Consider the following 13,124-nt stretch of genomic DNA (forward strand, 5'->3'; position numbering starts at 1 on the left):
GTTGAATTTGTATGTAAGTTGGAACAAGTGCATTTACCTACCTGTAATAGGCTCTGTTCATAACTACAAGTTGTATGTCAGATATTTGTAACTTGGGGACTGCCTGTACAATGTTGTTAACAATAGGCTCCCTACTCTACTATTGAATATGGAAACTTATTCTATCTAACTGTATGTCTGTACCATTGACCACCCTCTCTTCATCGTCCCCCCACACATATCCTTCCCAGCCTCTGGTATCTATCACTCTACTCTCTACAGTCAAAGGAATTTTTGTTCACCCACTGTAGCAAACAGCTACAGTGTTTCAGCAAATCAACTCTGCAACTACATTTTATAAATGCAGTCATTTTAAATTTCATTGCTTTCGTGTTCATTTTTTCTGATTCAATTTAACATTTCTAATTGTTTATATTTAGTTTTATAGGCATACATTTAAGTAACATAGTAAATAGTTTTAGTCAACACTAGAGAACTTCAATTATTTTTCCTTTAAAAAGAATTTTAGGCCAGGCACAACAGTTCACAACTATAATCCCAGCACTTTGGGAGGCCAAGGTAGGAGGCCAGGAGATTGAGACCAGCATGGACAATATGGTGAGACCCAGTCTCTACCAACACATAATTTATTTTTTTAAAAACTAGCCAGGCATGGTGATGTTTTGTTTTTGTTTTTTTTTTTGTAGAGACAGAGTGTCACTTGATGCCCTTCGGGTAGAGTGCCATGGCATCACACAGCTCACAGCAACTTCCAACTCCTGGGCTTAAGCGATTCTCTTGCCTCAGCCTCCCGAGTAGCTGGTACGACAGGAGCCCGCCACCATGCCCAGCTATTTTTTGGTTGCAGTTCAGCCGGGGTCGGGTTTGAACCCGCCACCCTCAGTATGTGGGGCCGGCGACTTACCGACAGAGCCACGGGCGCCGCCCCAGGCATGGTGATGTACACCTGTATTCCTAGCTACTTGGGATGCTTGAACCCAGGAATCTGAGGTTGCAGTGAGCAGTGATCATGCCACTGCACTCCAGCCTGGGTAACAGAGCCAGCCCTTTCTCTAAAAAAAAAATAAAATAAAATATTAAGTCTGAGAATCAATAAGAAGAAAGGCTTTTCAGAATGATGTAAGTAACTATAACACACTACCATCTCATTAACCCTGGTTAAGTGAAAAAATACCAAAATACCTGCCCCAACTCAGCTAGAGTGTTCCTCATAATTGCCCACATATGAAGCAGTTCATTTTTAACTCTTGGGGTTAACATTTTTGCCTGTAAGTCTTCCAGATTAAGCCTTATGTTTAAAACCCCTGTAGATGATGATGATGTTTCCCATGACTGTTAGTATGTAGAGCCCAACTTTTTTTGACTGACAGTCATTTATTTCTCTCTTTACCAGTCTGACCTAGAAAATTCCCAGCTGTCTTTGCAGTGCTCCCAATTCCTCCAACTTTACTGTTTGAGTGCACTTAAATTATATTTCAGATCAGACCTTTATAAATATACCTTTCAAATCCGATAAATATTTATTCTTTCATTCCTTTTATATTACACCTAAACAAAAACATAAAAACTTGATTAATGCCTTACATTCATATATCTAAATGTACAGTTTTGTTTTATGTGGATGATTGATAAATAAAACAAATAGCTCTCTCATTGCTGTGACAAATAACTGGAAGTAGTTTGATTTTTTAAAATAAAACAGCTGATTATCTATTACCAGAATAACAATACAGGTTGAGCATCTTGTTCAAAAATCCAAAATTTGAAATGCTTCAAAATCAAAAAACTTTTTGAGCCACAAGTGGAAAATTCCATTCCTGACCTCATGTGATAGGTCATGGTCAAAATGCAGTCAAAGCTTTGTTTCATGCACAAAATTATTTTAAGTATTACATAAAATTATCATCAACCTATGTATATAAAGTATATGTGAGACATAAATAAAGTTCAATTTTAGAGTTGGGTCACATCCCAAGATATCTCATTATGTATATGCAAATATTCCAAAATCTAAATCCAAAACACTTCTGGTCCTGAGTATTTCAGCTAAGGGACACTCAGCTTGTAATATTAATCATTTATTGGACTCTTAAAGTACTTGTACATTATTACAGTTACTTGTACATTATTATAGTTAAACATTTCAACTATGTTATTTCATTTAAACCACACAATTTACCCAGTGATTTAAGTAAAATGTTATTTTACAGAGGTTCAGAGAGATGATCATCTATCCAAAGTTAACATAGGTGAAAATGGAGGAGCTAAGATTAAACTCAGGTATTTCTGCCTTCATTAACTCATTTTCTAAACTCTCTTAATTCTCTTGATTTTGATTGTCAGTGCTTTTTTTACCGTATTTCAGTAACACCAAGTTGTCAAGTTGTAGTAAGATGCTCCATTATGTATGTGCCAGTATTATAGGCAAGGACTGGCGAACTATGACACAGCACTTTATCACTAGGATTTTATTTATGCTGATCAAGAGTGCTCTATTTAATAATCAGACCTGCTATACACATTAAAAAAAAAAAAAAGCTTAGGAGTCTGGCTCTTCTGAATTGTTTTTCAGATCAGGGTTATCAATGTCTGTGTTTCTTCACAACATCGTTCTCCGTGTCAACAAGAGCATTGATGATGTAGTATTTCTTTAAAAAGTGCTATATTATCGGGCAGTGCCTGTGGCCAAAGGAGTAGGGCACTGGTCCTATATGCCAGAGGTGGCAGGTTCAAACCCAGCCCCAGCCAAAAACCGCAAACAAACAAAAAAAAAAGAGTGCTACGTTATTGGGTCTGAAGTTTTCTGCCAACCTGCTATCACTCTTTCTACAATTTTTGATTTGTATGTGCAGGCAAAATCAACACTTCATATTTAAATATTTTAAAATTCACATTTTGGAGTCAATGAAATATTATTATTATTTCCTGTAGACCATGTTAAAAAAAGCTACCATGCACAGAATTATGAAGTATTTTGCAATGTTTTAGTTGTACGTGGTACTGGGCACCAAGGTCTAATATCGGATGTTGGTCTGCAGTGGATAATCAGAATGCATTTGTTTTTCTTTACTGATCTCCATTTGTTGAATGCTCGTGATGCATCAGGAATTGCTCTTTGCCTGTACTCACTCATTAAACTTAAGGAAGAGGTTTATTATCCCATTGAAGAAACAAAGGTCGAGAGTTTAGACAATTTGTTCAAAGTCACATTACTACTTAAGTGGCACTGCCAAGATCTGACTTCAATTTCTCTAACACCAAACTCCATTTTACCAACTACCATGCACCAGTACCACCCACATGAACACACTCATTGGCAGCGTGAGAATGGGCAACTGATATTAATAATCCTTATTATGTGCTGTGTAATTTCTTCCCTTAATCTTCCTTTTGCCTACACATGAGTATATAAAGCATTATGAACATGGATTTTTATTGACTCTTTTCCCTGAGGCCAAATATTAACAGTAACTCTCGGGGACTGGTCTGCAGGTAATGGGCCAATATTTCCTGCAGCCTGGCAATGCATCATTCCCATGGCCATCTTGCTTTAAAGGTTTCTGCGGAATTATCTATAAAAATGACCACAGTACTAGCTGTCTTACAGGACTCTCACAGGAGGTAGGTCCATATATTATTTTTTTATTTTCAATAGATAATCAGAAAATTTCCTCTCAGCAATAATTCTATAGAAAATTAATGTTGTTTCTTTCACATGTGCGTGCCCATAGTATGAAAGAAAGAAAAATATGTAGTTGTTTTTTGTTTCACCCAAAGCAAAAGATTTTCTTTTACCTGATACCCAATATAACAATGTTTAGGTAATTAATTTGCTTTTAAGAAGAAGAAAACTAATATCAAAGTAACTCTGATCTCATTTTATAATCTGAAAGTCAGCAGCACAAATAGCTAGCAATGCTGTAAACTTTCTGCCATGCAATTAACTCATCTAGGATTATGGTAAAAACTAAGTGAAGAAGCTTTAATAATGTTAGATCATGGATTTTGGAAACCTTCATTTAAAGACTTCTTGTCTGGAGGCTTGCAACTGTGTGTCTTTTAACAATTTAGTTCAGGTATGTGGAAACAAAAAGAGGATCTTTGTCATTTCTAGAGCTTTGTGAGCCAGACTTTGTTGGAGAAATGTCCGCATCATCTGAGAAGGCTTTGAGATACTGTGAACCACCGTCTAGCCAAATGAATGTGTCATTTAAGAAGAATGCGTGCATGTTCTTTTTCTCACATCTCAGTGTCTGACACCACCACGTCTTAATATACCCACATTCAAATTCATTCTTGAATTTCCCTTCTTATATGATTCCTATATCCAATCTTTGAGTCTTACTAATTCCACCTCCGCAAGAATTCCCTAATCTTCTTCTCTGCGTCACAATGCCGATACTTCAGACACCCATCATGGCTCACCTGGACAACCGCATCAGCCTCTACCTAATCTGACTGATCCTTTCTGCCTCTGGCCCTGCTATTTGTGAAGTAAAAAACCTAATTATATCACTCTCTGGCTTAAACTCTTCAATGGCTTCCTGTGGCTCTCAAGGTAAGGTCCCAAATGCAGCACGATAGGTTTTAAGGGTAAGGCTTGTGATGAGGCCTTTGTCAACATCTCACTTCCTCCCTCCCACCTTCCCTCCTGTCTCTGCTCCAATCCAATGGAATAATTTTCAGCAACTCAAGTATTCACCTTTACAGATCTCTCTGCCTAAGATACCCTTCTGTGTCAAGTGCAAAGTTAGATTTGACATCCTCTTAGGATGACTTCTTCCACGCCCAGGCTGGTTTTATGACCCCTGCCCTTTACACTTCTTCGTGAGTATTCTATCCCTGAGTGCCTCCTGTTATCATTACCCACTTACGTACCTCCTCTACCAGCCATAAATTCTTGAGAGCAGAAAGAGAATTTCTTGTTCACTGGGTATGTTGGGGCAGTGGTTTCCATACTATGTATAGCACTAGTAGTACAAGGGATGATTAAAAGCAGCACACAAATGCTCTTTTTAAGGCTCTTTAAAATGGTCCTACAGTTTTGATTTGTATTTATTTTCTCTTTTTAACAAGTGGTATTCATTTTCTTTGTAAAGAACCTCAAATGCTCAGAGCAATCCTTATTCCATGACACAGTAATCACTGGTCCTTGCATAACCCACTTAAGATTTATTTTGCTAGTTATTTTTCACCATAATAAGCAACCCCAAATGCCCACATAAGACAAAAGCTAAGATCGTTCCAAGAACAGACATCTGCCCACCCAACTGTACCACACCATTCTATTCTTTCCTTCCACCTGACCCTGATACCATGATTATTATTCTGTTGGTACCCTTTTATATAAATTGCCTTTATATGTATTTCTAAATGTATTAATCTTATGCTAGTTGTATTTTATTTTATAGAAAGGGTATCATTCTCCATAATACTTAGGGACTTTCCCCCTAATGTCTATTTCTGAGTCATCTCTGTCAGATATTGCTAGAAATCGCTGGTTTGACTGCTATATGAATGTTGCATTCCATTTATATATAGTTTAATGGGTATTGGAGCCTCTCCAGGCCTCTGCCATTGTGAGATGCTCTGAATACTCATCATGCTCTGAATACTCAAGCGACGATGCACGTCGCTTGTCCATGTGCAAGCTCTTCTGGGGTGGGACTGCTGGGTCAGAGAATATGTACATCTGTCAGAGATAATGCCAAACTGGAATCAAAAGGGATGCACCAATTTGCACTTCTACATGTAACATATGAAACTCCATGGGTCAACACCCTCCCGGTACTCGGAATTGCCAGCCTTTTTCATTCTGGTCACTTAAGTGTGTGTAAAATGGTATCTTGTGACCTCGATTGGTATTTCCCTGATTACTAATAATGCTGAACACTTCTTCATGCACCTACTGTATACATGTGTCTATATCTCATCAGGGAAATGCTCATTTCTAATCTATGTTCAGTTTTCTACTGGCTTATTTGTGCTACTCTGATTGATTTCTAGTCATCTTAACATATTAATTTTTGATACTGATTCTTTGCTAGTGTATTATCTATTGCAGGTTATCTTACTACAATCAGTAACTTACCTCTACAACATATTTAAGGTTTTGTAATGAATTTCTTAACATTAATATACAAATGTATCAATGTTTTCTTTTATAGTTACTGTGTCTCTCTAAAGAATTATTTCCCAACTAGTACTGATTTTCTTTTTATGACAGTAATATAAAATTTGCTTTAAAATGAGATTTGAGTAAAAATGAGACTTTTAAAGAAAAGTAAGCTTAAAATATTGTAAGTCATCTGCAGTATAAGGTACAATTCATAATGAGGGCTGTCCATAAAGTTCACATGAAATTTAAAATAAGTTTTAAGATTTTAATATCACACATAAACTTTATGGATACCCTGTACATGTAAATGATTAAAGTTTAGAAAACACTAATCATGTCATACATAATTTTATATTGAAGGGATGAATTCCGTTATTCACTTGGTAATTCAATTAACTTAGATTTTAAATGATTTTCTTAGTTTATATGTTTGAAACCCCAACTAGATTCTCCAGAAATGTCTGCTAAGCCCATATGAAGACACTCAGCTAAGTGGCTGATGAAATCTTAAGGATACTGATATGAAAAAACCAAACCTAGCCTTGTCCAAGTTCAGGAACAGGTTGTGTCAGATGGGGCTGGATCCGTTGCTCAGTCATAGGCTACCAATACCTTCCCTGGTGGACTTCAGCTATAGCAATGTGCATATCACAGGAAGCAATCAGTCTTTGCCTTTATTAGTACCAAAAACTAGTTTATTTTCCTTCTTTCCAAATAAAAAAAAATGTAAAATTCCTAGTCTTTTGTATTAGACTCCATACCATAAATATGACATTTGACAATCCCAAAATAAGATTCTGGGGAATATGGCAGGGAGTGAAATTACACAGTGTCTTAACTCATGAAGTAAGTTGTGGTGGAGGTTTTGTCCTGTATATGAGCTACTTTTGAACTAGTACCTACTGCTATCCGCACTTCCTTAAGGTGTTAGGCTTATCCTAGGTATTCAGCCAGAACTTGCTGGAATGAAGTAAAAGACACTGTGGGAACAAGCCAACTAATAAGAACATTCACTCTCCACGTTGTTTAAACAGATGGATTGTTTTTGAAAGACGAAATATGTAAAAGAAACTAAAAGATAGGAATGATCTCAGTTGATCCCAATGGTGCTAGGAAAACTGGTTTTGGCAGGCTGTTCTGTGGTTAGATTGAGCAATTTCCCCCCTATTTCTATTTTGGGAACACCTTAGTATAGGTATTATTTTTAACTGACTCACCTAAGAGAATTTTTTTTTTTTATTAAATCATAGCTGTGTACATTAATGCAATCATGGGGTATGATGTGCTGGTTTTATGTACAATTTGAAATATTTTCATCAAACTGGTTAACTTAGCCTTCCTGGCATTTTCTTAGTTATTGTGTTAAGACATTTGTATTCTACATTTACTAAGTTTTCACATGTACCCTTATAAGATGCACCGTAGGTGTGGTCCAACCAATTACCCTCCCTCCAACTATCCTCCCCCCTCCCATGCCCTCCCTTTCCCCTTTCCCCATATTCTTGGGCTATAATTGGGTTATAGCTTTATAAGAAAGCTATAAATTAGTTTCATGGTATGGCTGAGTACATTGGATACTTTTTCTTCCATTCCTGAGACAACTTTGCTAAGAAGAATATGTTCCAGCTCCATCCATGTAAACATGAAAGAGGTAAAGTCTCCATCTTTCTTTAAGGCTGAGTAATATTCCATGGTGTACATATACCACAATTTATTGATCCATTGTGGGTTGATGGGCACTTGGGCTTCTTCCATGACTTAGCAATTATGAATTGGGCTGCAATAAACATCCTGGTACAAATATCTTTGCTAAAGTGTGATTTTTGGTCTTCTGCATATATACCTAGTAGAGAAATTGTAGGATTGAATGGCAGGTCTATTTTTAGGTCTCTAAGTATTCTCCAAACATCCTTCCAGAAGGAACGTATTAGTGTGCATTCCCACCAACAGTGTAGAAGTGTGCCCTTTTCTCCACATCCATTCCAACATCTCAGGTTTTGGGATTTTGTGATGTGGGCTAATCTTACTAGAGTTAAATGATATCTCAAAGTAGTTTTGATTTGCATTTCTCTGATGATTAAGGATGATGAACATTTTTTCATATGTCTGTAGGCCATGCACCTGTCTTCTTCAGAGAAGTTTCTCTTCAAGTCCCTTGCCCAGCCTGCGATGGGATCACTTGTTCTTTTCTGGCTAATACGTTTGAGTTCTCTGTGGATTCTGGTTATTAAACCTTTGTCAGAGACATAACCTGTAAATATTTTCTCCCATTCTGAGGGCTGTCTGCTTACTTTACTTACTGTGTTCTTGGCTGTGCAGAAGCTTTTTAGTTTGATCAGGTCCCAGTAGTGTATTTTTGATGCTGCTTCAATTGCCCGGGGGATCCTCCTCATAAAATATTCACCCAGCCTGATTTCTTCAAGAGTTTTCCCTGCACTCTCTTCCAGTTTCATGTCTTAAGTTTAAATCTTTTATCCAGTGAGAGTCCATCTTAGTTAATGGTGAAAAGTGTGGGTCCAGTTTCAGTCTTCTACAGGTCGCCAGCAAGTTCACCCAGCACCATTTGTTAAATAGGAAATCTTTTCTCCACTGAATGTTTTTAATTGGCTTGTCAAAGATGGAATAACAGTAAGTAGCTGGGCTCATTTCTCAGTTTTCTATCTGTTCCATATATCTACTTCTCTGTTTTTGTGCCAGTACCATGCAGTTTTAATCACTATTGATTTATAGTATAGGCTGAGGTCTGGTAGCGTGATTCCTCCTGCTTTGTTTTTATTTCTGAGTAATGTCTTGGCTATTCCAGGTTTTTTCTGATTCCATATAAAACAAAGTATGATTGTTTTTTGAGATCTTTAAAGTATGACAGTGGAGCTTTAATAGGGATTGCATTAAAACTGTATATTGCTTTGGGTAGTATGGACATTTTAACAATGTTGATTCTTTCCAGCCATGAGCATGGTATGTTTTCCCATTTGTTAACATTTTCAGCTATTTCTTTTCTTAGAGTTTCATAATTCTCTTTATAGAGATCTTTCACGTCCTTTGTTAGGTAAACTCCCAAATATTTCATCTTCTTTTGCACTACTGTGAATGGAATAGAGTCCTTAACTGTTTTTTCAGCTTGACTATTGTTGGTATATATAAAGGCTACTAATTTATGAGTGTTGCTTTTGTAACCTGAGACGTTGCTGCATTCCTTGATCACTTTTAAGAGTTTTATAGTCGAATCCCTGGTGTTTTCCAGATATACAATCATATCATCTGTGAAGAGCGAAAGTTTGATCTCTTCTGACCCTATATGGATACCCTTGATCACCTTTTCTTCCTTATTTATGATGGCTAAAACTTCCATTACAATGTTAAAGAGCAGTGGAGACAATGGGCAGCCTTGCCTGGTTCCTGTTTGAGTGGAAATGATTTCAATTTACTCCATTCAATATTATTTTGGCTGTGGGTTTGCTGTAGATGGCCTCTGTCAGTTTAAAGAATGTCCCTTCCTACGTATTTTCTTAAGTGTTCTGATCATGAAGGGATGCTGGATATTATCAAAAGCTTTTTCTGCATCAATTGAGAGAATCACATGGTCTTGTTTTTTAATTTGTGTGCTGAATTATATTTATAGATTTACATATATTAAACCAGCCTTGAGACCCTGAGGTAAAACCCACTTAGTCATGATGTATAATTTGTTTAATGTGTTGCTGGATTCTTTTTGTTAGCATCTTGTTGAATATTTTTGCATCAATATTCATTAGTGATATTGGTCTATAATTTTCTTTTCTTGTTGGGTCTTTTCCTGATTTGGGGATCAAGGTGATGTTTGCTTCACAGAATGTGTTGGGTTCTATTCCTTCTTTTTCTATATTTTGGAAAAGGTTAAGTAATATAGGTACTAGTTCCTTTTTAAGGTTTGGTAGAATTCTGATGTGAAACCATCTGGTCCCAGGCTTTTCTTTTTAGGGAGAATTTGTATAGTTGATGCTATTTCAGAACTTGATATAGGCCTATTCAACATTTCCACTTCATTCTGGCTAAGTCTTGGTAGGTGATGTGCTTCCAAGTATTGGTCAATTTCCTTCAGATTTTCATATTTCTGAGAATAAAGTTTCTTGTAATGTTCGTTAAGGATTTTTTGAATTTCTGAGGGGTCTATTGTTATTTCTTCTTTACTATTTCTGATTGTTGAAATTAGAGATTTTACTCTTTTTTTCCTGGTTAGGTTAGCCAAAGGTTTATCTATTTTATTGACCTTTTCAAAAAAACAACTTTTTGATTTATTGATCTGTTGTATAATCCTTTTGTTTTCAATTTGATTTAATTCTGCTCTAATTTTGGTTATTTCTTTTCTTCTACTGGGTTTGAGGTTGGAATGTTCTTCCTTTTCCAGTTACTTGAGATATCCCATTAAGTTGTTAACTTCCTCTCTTTCCATTCTCTTAAGGAAGGCTTGCAGTGCTATAAATTTCCCTCTTAGGACTGCCTTTGCGGTATCCCAGAGGTTCTGATAATTCATGTCTTCATTATCATTTTGTTCCAAAACTTTGGTGATTTCCTTCTTAATCTCATCTATGACCCAGCTATCATTCAGCATAAGGTTATTTAGCTTCCATGTTTTTGTATCAGTACGCAGGTTCCTGTTGTTACTGCATTCAACCTTTATTCCATGATGGTCCGAGAAGTTGCAAGGAATAATTTCTGTTCTTTTAAAATTGCTGTGGTTGGACTTGTGACTTAAGATGTGATTGATTTTGGAGTATGTTCCATGGGCTGATGAGAAGAACGTGTATTCAGTTTTGTTAGGATGAAATGTGCTGTCGATGTCTATTAAATCCAAGCATTGAATGGTTAAGTTTAAATCTAAAATTTCTTTGCTTAGCTTCTTATTGGAGGATCTATCCAACACTGCCAAAGGAGTGTTAAAATCTCTGGCTATTATGGTGCTGGAGGAAATCAAGTTGCTCATGCCTGTTAGAGTCTCTCTTATAAAGTGAGGCACATTCTGGTTGGGTCCATAAGTATTAATAATTGAAATCTCAATATATTGAGTATTACCCTTAACAAATATGAAGTGACCATCCTCATCCTTTCTTACTTTTGTTGGTTTAAAACCTATTGTATCTGCAAATAAAATTGCAATACCTGCTTTTTTCTGCTTTCCATTTGCCTGGAATATAGATGACCATCCCTTCACCCTGAGTCTATATTTATCTTTTAAGGTAAGATGAGATTCTTGTATGCAGCAGATATCTGGCCTGAGATTTTGTATCCAGTCAGCCAACCTGTGCCTCTTTAGAGGGCAATTTAAGCCATTCACACTAATTGAGAATATTGATAAGCCTGGTAGAGTTTTTTGTATCAAGTTTTTTGAAAGTCTAGTGGACATTTTTAATCCTTTTACCACTGTGGAAGTTGGAGTTTGATCAAAAGTTTGTGAGTGACTTTACTTCTGTGGTGGAGGATTGGGCTGGTCTTTATGGTGGATAGGTCTGAGAATATCCTGGAAAGCTGGTTTAGTTATGGCAAATTTCTTCACCGTGTGAATGTCATTAAAGTATTTAATTTCTCCATCATAAATGAAACTCAGTTTAGCTGGACACAGGATCCTGGGTTGAAAGTTATTTTGTAAAAATATGGAATGCTTCACAAATTTGTGTGTCATCCTTGCACAGGCGCCATGCTTTTAGTGTATGTGCTGCCAAAGCAAGCATACCTCAGAGACTTTTACATATATTGTGAAAATTATTTTTGAAGCTCAAGAGAATGAAAGAAATACAATCCAACGGTGTTCCATCTCATCCCCTGAGTAGAGCTGCCCACATCTCCTTCTTCTTCACTTGTTAGTCCTCATACAGGCACAAAGTAGAACATTCCAACATGGCCATTTTCAGGTGAAATTATAATGCAAAAATGTTGGTTTTAATAGGATTCTTACCTATGGGGACAACCAACTCTTTGAGGCTCATCTTATGACTTTTTCCCACCCTACACCTGGCCGTCCTACCTACCTCCCATAAGGACAAAGATAAGATCAAAGGCAGAGGCAACAGGAAGGTTAGGTCTGAAGACTGGAGACCTCACTTGGTAATACTGTTCAATATGACAGTGCAATTTATTACATTTTATAACGTAAGAGACTACATGCTCACATTTATATAGCGTTTTAATATAAGGATACTGTGATATGCACTGTGTCTCCATGCTCCAGCCTAAGCAATTAAACTTGGCCAGTCTTGCAGTGCCCATAACAATCCTGTCTCCTCTTGTTACTTCTTCAAAAATACTCAAATACCTATGATATCTCAGGGCATGTTGTAGGCAGTAGAAATCAGTGAAATAAAAACAGAAAAAAATCCCTGACTCATGGAACTTATTTTTTATAAAAGGAAACTACTATTCTGAATTAGGGGTCCATCATTTTCTTTTTCCTCCTTATAAGATTACTATATCTGTAAGAATCTCTAAACAATTTATGTGGTATTAGCTTACTATTATACTATGTATGTTCTTCTAAGCTTTGCTTTTTTCAATTAATATCTTTGCCCATAAAATGCTAATTCACTTCTTTTTCAATATTTACAGTCTTTGATTATGTGAATATGTCATAGTTTATCCATTTTCTGATTTATGAGTATTTGACTTGTCTTTAGATTTTTGCTATTGCAAACAATGCTTCTGTAAAATAGCATAATTCATCTATTCTGAATACAACTGACTCTTAACCAATGGGGGACTTAGGGGTGCTCCATACAGTTGAAAATCCGAGGGAGGGTATTTGGCAGGATCTAACCATGTGCACAAGGCAAGGTTACATTTCAAAACAACTAAGAGTATATTATAAATGTCTCACTACAAAAAATAAGTAGTTTGTTTAAACATTCCATATTATATATCAAATCATCACATTGTACCCCATAAATGTATATAGTTATGATTTAATAAAAATTAAGTAAACCCCCAAATATGTTACAGACTTTATTAATAGTAATAATTAATAATAATGATAATA

General features: G+C 36.3%; 1 long non-coding RNA gene and 1 pseudogene across 1 annotated transcript in view; both read right to left on the reverse strand.

Annotated features, from left to right (window-relative positions):
* Nucleotides 1–13,124, reverse strand: part of LOC128591627 (uncharacterized) — a 215,458-nt gene that overhangs the window by 109,818 nt on the left and 92,516 nt on the right. The window lies entirely within an intron of this gene.
* Nucleotides 11,743–11,884, reverse strand: LOC128592978 (uncharacterized; annotated as a pseudogene).

The sequence above is a fragment of the Nycticebus coucang genome, chromosome 8 (assembly GCF_027406575.1).
Source record: "Nycticebus coucang isolate mNycCou1 chromosome 8, mNycCou1.pri, whole genome shotgun sequence".
NCBI classification, from domain to species: Eukaryota; Metazoa; Chordata; class Mammalia; order Primates; family Lorisidae; genus Nycticebus; species Nycticebus coucang.